Source organism: Piliocolobus tephrosceles, chromosome 2, assembly GCF_002776525.5.
Source record: "Piliocolobus tephrosceles isolate RC106 chromosome 2, ASM277652v3, whole genome shotgun sequence".
Classification (NCBI taxonomy): Eukaryota; Metazoa; Chordata; class Mammalia; order Primates; family Cercopithecidae; genus Piliocolobus; species Piliocolobus tephrosceles.
This window is the reverse complement of record NC_045435.1, coordinates 106,280,391-106,290,018: the sequence shown is the minus strand read 5'-3', so window position 1 is coordinate 106,290,018 and position 9,628 is coordinate 106,280,391. Positions and strand designations below refer to the sequence as shown.

The window sequence follows — 9,628 nt, the reverse complement described above, 5'->3', positions numbered from 1 at the left end:
TGTTTGCTTTTACTGAGCTGTTTCACTTCTCTACTTCTCCATAACAAGAGTATAAATTCCAGGAAGACTAGAAGAGTGCTTCTTTTCCTTTCAAACTAAGGAGAGAAGTGTTATAGGAGCTACTCATAGGGTCTTCTCAGTATATTAACACAAATGGGTGGAGTCAGGAAAACCTCCATGGGAGACACCCCAAAGCAACATTCTCTCATACATAGCTAGGCCTCTCTGTTCAACCCAATGATCTAGCAAAGGCTCTGGCTCTTTTTGTCTTCTTTCTGCCTACACTTACCTCTTTTTTTGAAAACACATTCACCTAATACTCAATCATTTTGCTTTTGCATCACTGATGAAACTTCCTTCCTTTCTTTCTTGCAAGAGCAGAAAGAACTGAGCTAAAAACAAGTCTGCTATAGGTTTAATGATCTCTGCTGTATTTTTATTTTTCTCTTATATGTCTGTATTATGTATGCTGTGGTACTATTACATATGGATTTGTTCCAGGTCACTGGTTGGCAAAACTGAACTCTGATTTTCAAATGGTATTGTACTTGCAGACTTCACCGTCTGTTGAGCAAGTATGTTATTTGTGTCACAACAGATAAATAAATAATAATGCAGCAGACCTACAACCTAGGGATTTGTGTGTTCTGCAAGCAAGCGGTAGCATTATACCTACTTTATGAGTAGGTGGCTGAGGATGTAGAAATTTTATGTACCTAAAAAGCATAGAAATGACCTTTTAGGGTTTTTTTCCTAAATTAGAAAAGGGGCTTTCTCACTCGAATAGTATATCAATGTTCACAGCATCATTATTCACAATAGTGAAAGAGGGATGCAACCCAAGTGTCCATCAATAGATGGATAAACAAAATATTGTGCATACATACAATGATATATTATTAGCCAGCCTTAAAAAAGAAGGAAATTCCAACACACACAACCTAGATGAACCTTGAAGATATTTTGTGAAGTGAAAATAAGTCAGCAACAAAAGGACAAATACTCTATGATTTCATTTATATGAGGTACCTAATGTTGTCAAATTCATAGAGACAAAAAGTAGACTGGTGGTTGCCAGGGGCTGGGTAAAGGGAGGAATGGGGAGTTAGTGTTTAATGGGTCTAGGGTTTCAGCTGGAGGAGATGGAAAAGTTCTGCAAATGATGGTTGTACAGCCATGTCAATACGCTCAAGGCCATAAACTGTACACTTAAAATGGTTAAAATGGTAAATTTTGTTATACACATTTTTCCACAATAAAAAGGGGGGCCTTTCTTGATCAATGTCAGTAATACTTTTTTTTCCCCTCAAAAATAATGGAAAAATGAATGAGCAAGTAAACATAGGATCTTGCCCATCTCTTCACTTGGCTCATCCTAGCCTCGCTGTTTCACTGATTGGTTATATAAATAATTTCTACTTAAGGTATTTAATTAAAAAAAATCCATCTAGAGGAAATGGATTTCAACACCATTTTAATACTTTAAACTTTTGTTTAAATTGGCATCACCTTCACATACCACATAGGCTTCTACTTACTCTGTTCCTAAACATTTCCCACACCATTTGTCATCTGAAATTCTATGTGCAGGGACATAAAACTTGTGTTCCAAAATGAAAAACAGGAAATAATATGCACACAATAACTTAGGAATTAGAAGAAATTTTCTCAAATTCACTATACCTGTGTTGTTCACAGTGTGATCTTGCAGCATACTGCATCACAATAACTAGAGAACCTAGTAAAAAATCCTCTCCCAGACCTACTGAATTGGCATTTGTAGAACTAGGGACTTGTAACCTGCATTTTACATTAGCTCCTCCAGTTACACTTATGCATACACAAGTTTGAGGGTCAGTAAACTAAAACATAAGTGAATGATACAAGTATAAGGAATATTTCTCCTTAAAAATGCATGAAAAGATGAAAAACCATAAGAGTAATGGGAGTCTGATTGGAGGGCAGAAACATGAGACTGGGTACATCAAAATAAAAATGATAACACATCCTTGCCCAAGCCTAGTTTTGTACTCACTGATTATTTAACTAAGATAAATAACATCAGAATGATGTCAGAGACTTACACAACAAAGAAGCAAAAGTTTTTACTGGGAGATACACTAAAAATAACAATCTGTCTTAAGGGTTTTTGGAGAACGTGAAGGACCTGTATACTGTGTCATGTGTCACTAGTATGTCATGGTAGGAACAAAAACAGGGCACACAGTCTCTTTGCATTGTCATCTCTGACCAGCCTGCCCAAACCCAAATACAACTTTGTATTATACAGTGTTTTTATTTCATTTGAATTGCCTTATTAACTTCTATCTAAGGCTACCCAAAGACCCTTACACTTTGCTTCTTTACAGTTTTCTGTCTCATATCTTTGAGAATTATAGAGTGTCTTGTGGCCATAACATATGAAAGGTGTCAAGCAATTAAAGAATACATGGAGTGGTTTTTCTCTCTTCAGGAACTACTTTTCCACTAAAAAAAAGAAAAGAAAGAAAGAAGGGAGGGAAGAGAGTTCAAAAGCCAAAGCAACAAAATAGGTAAAAATGTTGTCAGTGCTGCAAAAGCCCCAGTGGTCACATAGCCTTTCTGACAATCTCAATATGTACCCTACAATAAGAATTTCAGAATATTATGAATTCACTATGTTTCAAAGTCAATGTGGTTTGCATGATAAGGCTCATTTGTCCTCAGCTCTTCTAATGTACATACTGTGCTTTCACGCTGTTTTTTTTTTTTTTCCTGCCTGTATATCTACATTTAACTCTTTACCTCCAAATAAAGAATGTCATCTCTGACCATGACTACATAAGAACAGCTCTTTTTTAAATCACTAGTTTCATTCATGTTCTGTCAGCAACTTCAAAATGTACTGCGAATAAATCACTTTGGAGCATTTATCTAAGGAATTGCCATTCTCACTCCCCACCCCATACCTTGGTGTTTCTTATCCATTCATACTCCCAGGTACTCTGAGTTCAGAAAGCAGCAGCTGACTGTGTAGCATGTGAGGATACCTATCCATGGGACCAGAGAAAGGGAGTGGATACAAGGAACATTAGGAGGGAAGAGCCTACAGGTTTTCATGACTGGAGGAATGGGAAAAGCTAGGGAGAAAGGAAAGAGTTCAACTTAAATCAGAGATTTCAAGCTGGGTGATAAAGAGTATCATGATACCACAAGCAGAGACAGAAAAGAAAAAAAAAACTGGTTTTGAGAGCAAGATGATGTATTTCATTTTAGATACAGAATTTTCAAACTGATGACAGGATGTCCAAATAGAAACATCTGGCAGAAAACTGCAAATGCAATAGTGCAGCTAAAAAGAAGGGTTGAGACTGGAGATGGTAATGTGATCATTTTCATTTATGCAATGGTTATGTCATTATAATAGATGAGATATCTGAAGAGGAGGGAAGGGAGACAAAGCAGAGCATGTGGCTAGATCTTTAAGGTATGAAGAAGAGAAGCCAGTGAAAGAAAGGAGAGGAAAGGTAATCAGAGAAACTGGATAGGAACTGTAGTAGCTCAGAGTTACAGAAGTCAAAAGAGGAAGATAATCAAGAAAGTAGAGATTCAGTTGCATGAAGCAGTAGGAAAAAAAGACCAGTGAAAATGAGGATCACAAAAAAATTAGGTGCTTGCTTTGTCAGCACATATACTAAAATTGGAATGATACAGAGAAGATTAGCAAGGTCCCTGTGCAAGGAGAACATGCAAATTCATGAAGTGTTCCATATTTATTAGGAGGCTATTGGTATGTTTTAGTAGAGCCAGATTTTAGGGTAATGAGGGAATGGGAAGACAGGTTATGACACCACCAGCAGAAATAGAAAAGAGAAGAATTGGTTTTGAGAGCAAAATGAAATATTTCATTTTAGACATGGAATTTTCAAACTGATGATAGGATATCCAAATAGCAACTGGCCAACAGAAATATAATGTGAACACATATGTAATTTAAAATTTTCTATTAGCCACGTTATTATTTTTTAAATCACTCTTCCCTTTAAAATCCTTCCACAGCTCTCCATTTATCCAGAATAAATTTAAACTCTTTAGTATACAAAGTCCTTCTAGGATAGTCTCTTATGCCTCCTGTAGCCCAGCCCCAATCTGCATTATGAAACAGCCGTATTGGGTTTCTGCAGTGCCTTACATGTGCCATGCTATCTCACATCTCTATATTCTTTCTCCTCTACCTATAGTCCACTGTTCCCCTGACCCCTGCCCTAGTATACCTTTCTACTCCTACTAATCCTTCAAGACTCAGCTTGTGTCACCTCCTCTGTGAAGCCTCCTCTAAATGCCAAACTCATTCTTCATTTTAACACCCTGCCTATCTTTCTTACAGCACTCATCACTCAGCACTGTGCTTTCTGGAAGCAACCAAGATACCCTTCAATAAGTGAATGGATAAACATAATGTGGTACATCATACAATATACTATTATTCAGTGATTTTTAAAAAGATAAATGAGCTATCAAGCCACAAAAGACATGGGGGAAACTTAACTGTATATTGCTAAGTGAAAGAAGGCAGTCTAAAAAAGCTACATACTATTTGATTCCAACTATATGACATCCTGGAAAAAACTATGAGGACAGGAAAAAGATGAGTGGTTTCCAGACTTAGGGGAGGAACGGAGGGATGGTGGGACATTGGAGATTTGGGGGGTGATGAAACTATTTTGTATGATACCGTAATGGTGAACACATGATATTACACATTTATCAAAACTCAGAACTTTATAATATAAAGAGTGAATCCTAATGTAAATTACAGACTTTTGTTAATAATAATGTGTCAATATTGGTTCATCAAGTGTAATCTAATTTAAGAGAAGTGAACTATTAACACAAGGCAGTATAAGAAGCCATAACATTTCAGAGGGCTGGATTACTAGAGGACTTGTGTTAATAGTTCATTTCACTGTCCTTAAAAGCAGGAATCATATTTCTTTGTGCTCTTGAATCAACAAAGGTGCCTAGCAGAATTCTACACTATAAGAATCATCTATCTATTCATTGACTTACGACTCTGGAGAAAATAAAAACCCTACCATGTTTGTAAAGTTTGAGCTTTTCCTTTATTTGGAAGATGAAAATATGCTACTTATTACCACCTTTTGACTTGCATAAACGGAATCTCTAATTCCTATTACAGAACTCTTATGTAATGTTAATTATAACGCTTATATTCTTAGCTGTTTTATCTACTATATTTCCCTGAAGACTGGCACATATTTTTTAAGCTTGTTGTTGAAATGGATTGAAAGGAAGCATGCTACACATATGACAGGACACACTTAGCAACATTATGACCTAAATTTTTTTTTCTTAGGTTGGGGAAATCCAAATATTTTGTTTGATTAGCAACATTAGTAGATATTGTGGTTCAGAAGAATATGGCAATCATATATTTATTACTAGTTTGAACTGTCATCCAATATAAAATAGTACTGCAAGTGAAGAACCAGGGAAAGCCAGATAAGAAGGTGTCTTGACTGGTTTAGTAAAGTATTCTCCATTCAAAGCATAAATAATATTTTGCTTCATGTTGACTATTGAATATACTCCATAGCCTCAAGCTAATATTGAATAGACACTGCTGTTAATCCATTACATATGTTCAATGTAATTAATCTTTTAAATATTATATCACTACAAAAGCTCATCAGGGCTCATCAATTTATACTAATTGAAGAAAAGCCTAACATGGTAAACAGTTAGAGTGATAAATCATCCTAAATTAATCTTAATACCTAAAATACACAGGGTAATTACATGATACCTAGTTGACTTCTTCACAACTTGCTTCAGTGAATAAATCTGAAATTAACATACTTGTTGCTGTGTCCTTGTGAACTATAAAAGACCTATGGAAAGTTCGTTCTAATAAATCATGAGATGCAAATTCACTGAGCATAGATTTCAGTGTGCATCTTAAAATTATTTCCTTTATTCATTTATTCACAAAAATATCAAGCAGTCCTCTTTCTAAGACCTAGAGAAGTGAAAGTATACATTTATAAGAGCACAGTGATGCTTACCTAGAGATACTATGGATAAGAAAAATGCAGGGTTCCACCGTGGTTACACTAAAAGGTAGTTTCTGTGAGTGGTAGACTAGAAAATAATCCAAAATCTTAGAATAAGTCCCCACTCATGTAGATGGCAAAAGCCTTCAGTTCCCTTCACCACAGACTTCCTAAAATTTCATGTATTGCACAAATTCTAAAATCTTATCATGATACTAAATTGGGTATTCACTATCAAGCAATAAATTGTTCAAATGGCTAATCTGATTTTGTCTTTTAAAAATACTGCATTTTCCACTTATTTTGAATACCAAAATGAATGGAGTATGTGTCACTCTGGCTCCTGGTACAAACAGACAGCTCACTCAAACCGTATAATTGAGAAGAATTTAATAGAGGTACTATTTACAGAAATATGGGAAGGGCTAAGGGAAACCAGTTAGGCATACTGTTTTATTCCAGAGCTTGCAACTGTGAGAAGGTATAACTCCCCTGGATCTGATGTGTACAGGCAGAAGATCGCTACTCAAACCTGGAGAGGAAAGGGCACTTGACAGGATCAATAGCCTTTAAAAGAGGAACCATTCAACCTATTGTGATATAGCAGGGAGAGCCCCTAGAGTATATATGTTCTGACATACCCTCTCTAGGGAGATTCCCACTGGCTGAACACAATCAGAAGCCAGAGGGCAAATGTGTTCTTTGATACAATCCTTACAGGTAAGTCCCCGGGCACAGAGAAGGTTGGGAAAAACAAAAGTAGAGAGTGAATCTGGAGAGCAAGTGGGAAATATTCAAGGTAGTAGTACTCTTGCTACAGGTAACAGAAAATATAATCAAGCTAATACAAGCAAACAAGGGAATTCATTGACTTATGTACCTTAAAAGTATAGGAGTAGCTCTATCTTCAAGCCCAGCTCAGCTGATCCAGCATCTCAAAGGATGTTACTGGGATTCAGTATCTTTCCATCTGTCAGCTCTGTTCTCCTCCATGTAGACTTCACTCAAAGCCTCCATGTGGTGGCAAGATATCTGATAGTAATTTCAGCTTGACATTCCAAAAAAATAATAAATAATAATTTAAATTAAACTAATAAAATTTTAAAAGGTCCTTTCAACACTTTAATCAGAGATCCTGGGCTTGACTACTGTTGTCCTAAATCAAGTCACCTGCCCATTCCTAAGCCAATCGATTTAATCGTAAGTATTAAGCAAGATGATTGGCCTGTCTTTAGACTCAGTGCTACAGGCCAACCACAGCCCAATGACAGAGAGTGAAGGAAGGGTGAGCCCTTGGGTACTATTACCAAAACTAGGAAAAATAGATACTAGGCAACCAAAAAACAACAAATAACCACTAAAGCCCACAGTACCATATTTGGAATCTAATTCTCTTCTTAGCTGTCAAGTATCATGATGTTCAGGAATATATGAACCTACCAGTTTAGGCTAAGTAGCATTTAAAAATATGATGACAACTTCTACCTTCTAATTTCCATATTTTATGCCAATAAAGACATGAAACAAATATTTATATATATACATTTATATAGAGATATATGTATATAAAACTTGCCATATGCAATAATTTGATTTGTTGTGTTATTAAATATTTCTATTGCCTTTCTTGATTTCATAAGCACTTTCCACAGCATAAGCATTCTGTTTAGCCTGCTAATCCCTGAAAAAAGAAAGCCATTTCTATTTTTGTTGTTAGTTATATTTTCTTCCCAAATTCCTTCTATTGGCATAGGAGGGTGAATTAATGAGTCAATTTGATGTTGGTTATAAAATAAATGACACTTTGGACTATATTACTCTGAAAAGGAAGTGTAACTTCTTTCCCATAACAAAAGGTTATGAAAACTAAAGATCACATAGTCATAGAAATTTAAAGCTGGAAATGTACAAGTTATTTTAGGCATTAAGAACCAATGAAACCCATGGCCAGGCACTGTGGCTCACACCTGTAATCCCAGTACTTTGGGAAGCCAAGGCAGGAGGATCACGAGGTCAGGAGCTCGAGACCAACCTGAACTATATGGTGAAACCCCATCTCTACTAAAAATATAAAACGTTAGCCAGGTATGGTGGTGCAGGCCTGTAGTCCCAGCTACTCAGGAGGCTGAGGCTGGAGAATTACTTGAACTCGGGAGGCAGAGGTTGCAGTGAGCCAAGATCATGCCACTGCACTCAAGCCTGGGCAACAGAGCGAGACTCTGTCAAAAAAAAAAACAAAAAAATCGAAGTGACCCTAAATTAGATAGCTTTTTATAATAAAATATTGTATAAATATAAGTTCATGTCCCAAAGAAATTATAGTATGATGAGGAAACAATGGTAGAGCTGCTGTATTTTAACCAGGTATACTACTACATGAACTTGCAACTCACAGTGAATTTTTCCAAGTGAGTGGCAAGGAACTATTAGAACTGAGCTTAGATGTGTATTTTCCTTAAATCATCCTGATGTTTAGAGAAGAAAAGCTTTAACCAAGTAGACACAGTATTCTGTTCTCTCAGATCATACTGATAGGGTAGATGGAGATTTTTATTGTAGCTGCATATGTGCTGATAAGACAAAGTGAAGTATGCAAGTATTTAATCATCACATCTTTAAAATGATAGAGAAGATCTTTTCTTTTTAGCTGTCTATGATGCTTTTTTTTTTTTTTACTTTTCCTTTCAATAAAATACCTACATATTACTTTGTAAATTGCTTACCTACACAAAGTGCATTAGCTTCGCACAAATTGGTTGGCTGGTTTCATGTTTCTCTACAGAATAAGTACATTTCTAAACTTATTCAGTAATGAATCTAAAGCTATATGTTTAGAAGAGCAATTGGGGAGCAGGATATCATTTTATTTTAGCCTGTTTAACAAGAAACAAACTGAGATGCACCAAAATGAAACAAACTGAGATGTACCAAAATAAATAGTGCACTTAGCACTATTTAAGATTGCTGTCTTTTTGCCCTCTTCCTCTTCCCTAGTTGTTGCTGAGCTGGGAGTCTTAATAAATGCCACCATGCCATCCTGAGAGAAGAGTTGTGTACTTTGAATTTTAACTGGTCTCATTCTTAGGAGCTGGTGTCCTTGGAGATCATGTCTCCCCACTGTGTTGATAATCTACTGAGATGTGGCAGCATTTTCTTCTGATCTTCTCGCATCTTCCCTAGGGGTTTCCTCATCCTGGCTGAGGAAGGGAATAAGTCTCCCCCAAGTCTGTTTAGTTCCACTTTCTCACCTATATTCTATGCCCTTTCTTTCTTGTGGACACAGAGAAACATTCACTGCTTTTTTCTATGCCTCTTGGACTCCACAGGGTCCCAGGGTTGTCCAGCAGGTATTCACTGTTCTAAAGCATCACTTATGCATTTTCTGATTCATTTTTTTCAAGCTGCCACAGCATGGTAAACCTCAGCAAGCCTACTAGAGCTCCAGAGAGAAAGTGTAAGACACAGAGACTAGACTCATCAGAGGAAGACAGGGAGAAGAAATTTACCTCTACTCTCTTCCTTCATTGTACTTGCACCAGAATTTATTCCAAGGCAGAAACCAACAGGAAAAAAAA

At 36.4% G+C, this 9,628-nt stretch overlaps 1 non-coding gene across 1 annotated transcript; it reads left to right on the top strand.

Moving 5' to 3' along the window:
- The first annotated feature begins 3,649 nt into the window (after positions 1-3,649).
- LOC111521437 lies at positions 3,650-3,756 on the top strand. The gene has a single exon (XR_002724952.1). It is a non-coding gene; the product is annotated as a U6 spliceosomal RNA (small nuclear RNA).
- The last annotated feature ends 5,872 nt before the right edge of the window (positions 3,757-9,628 follow it).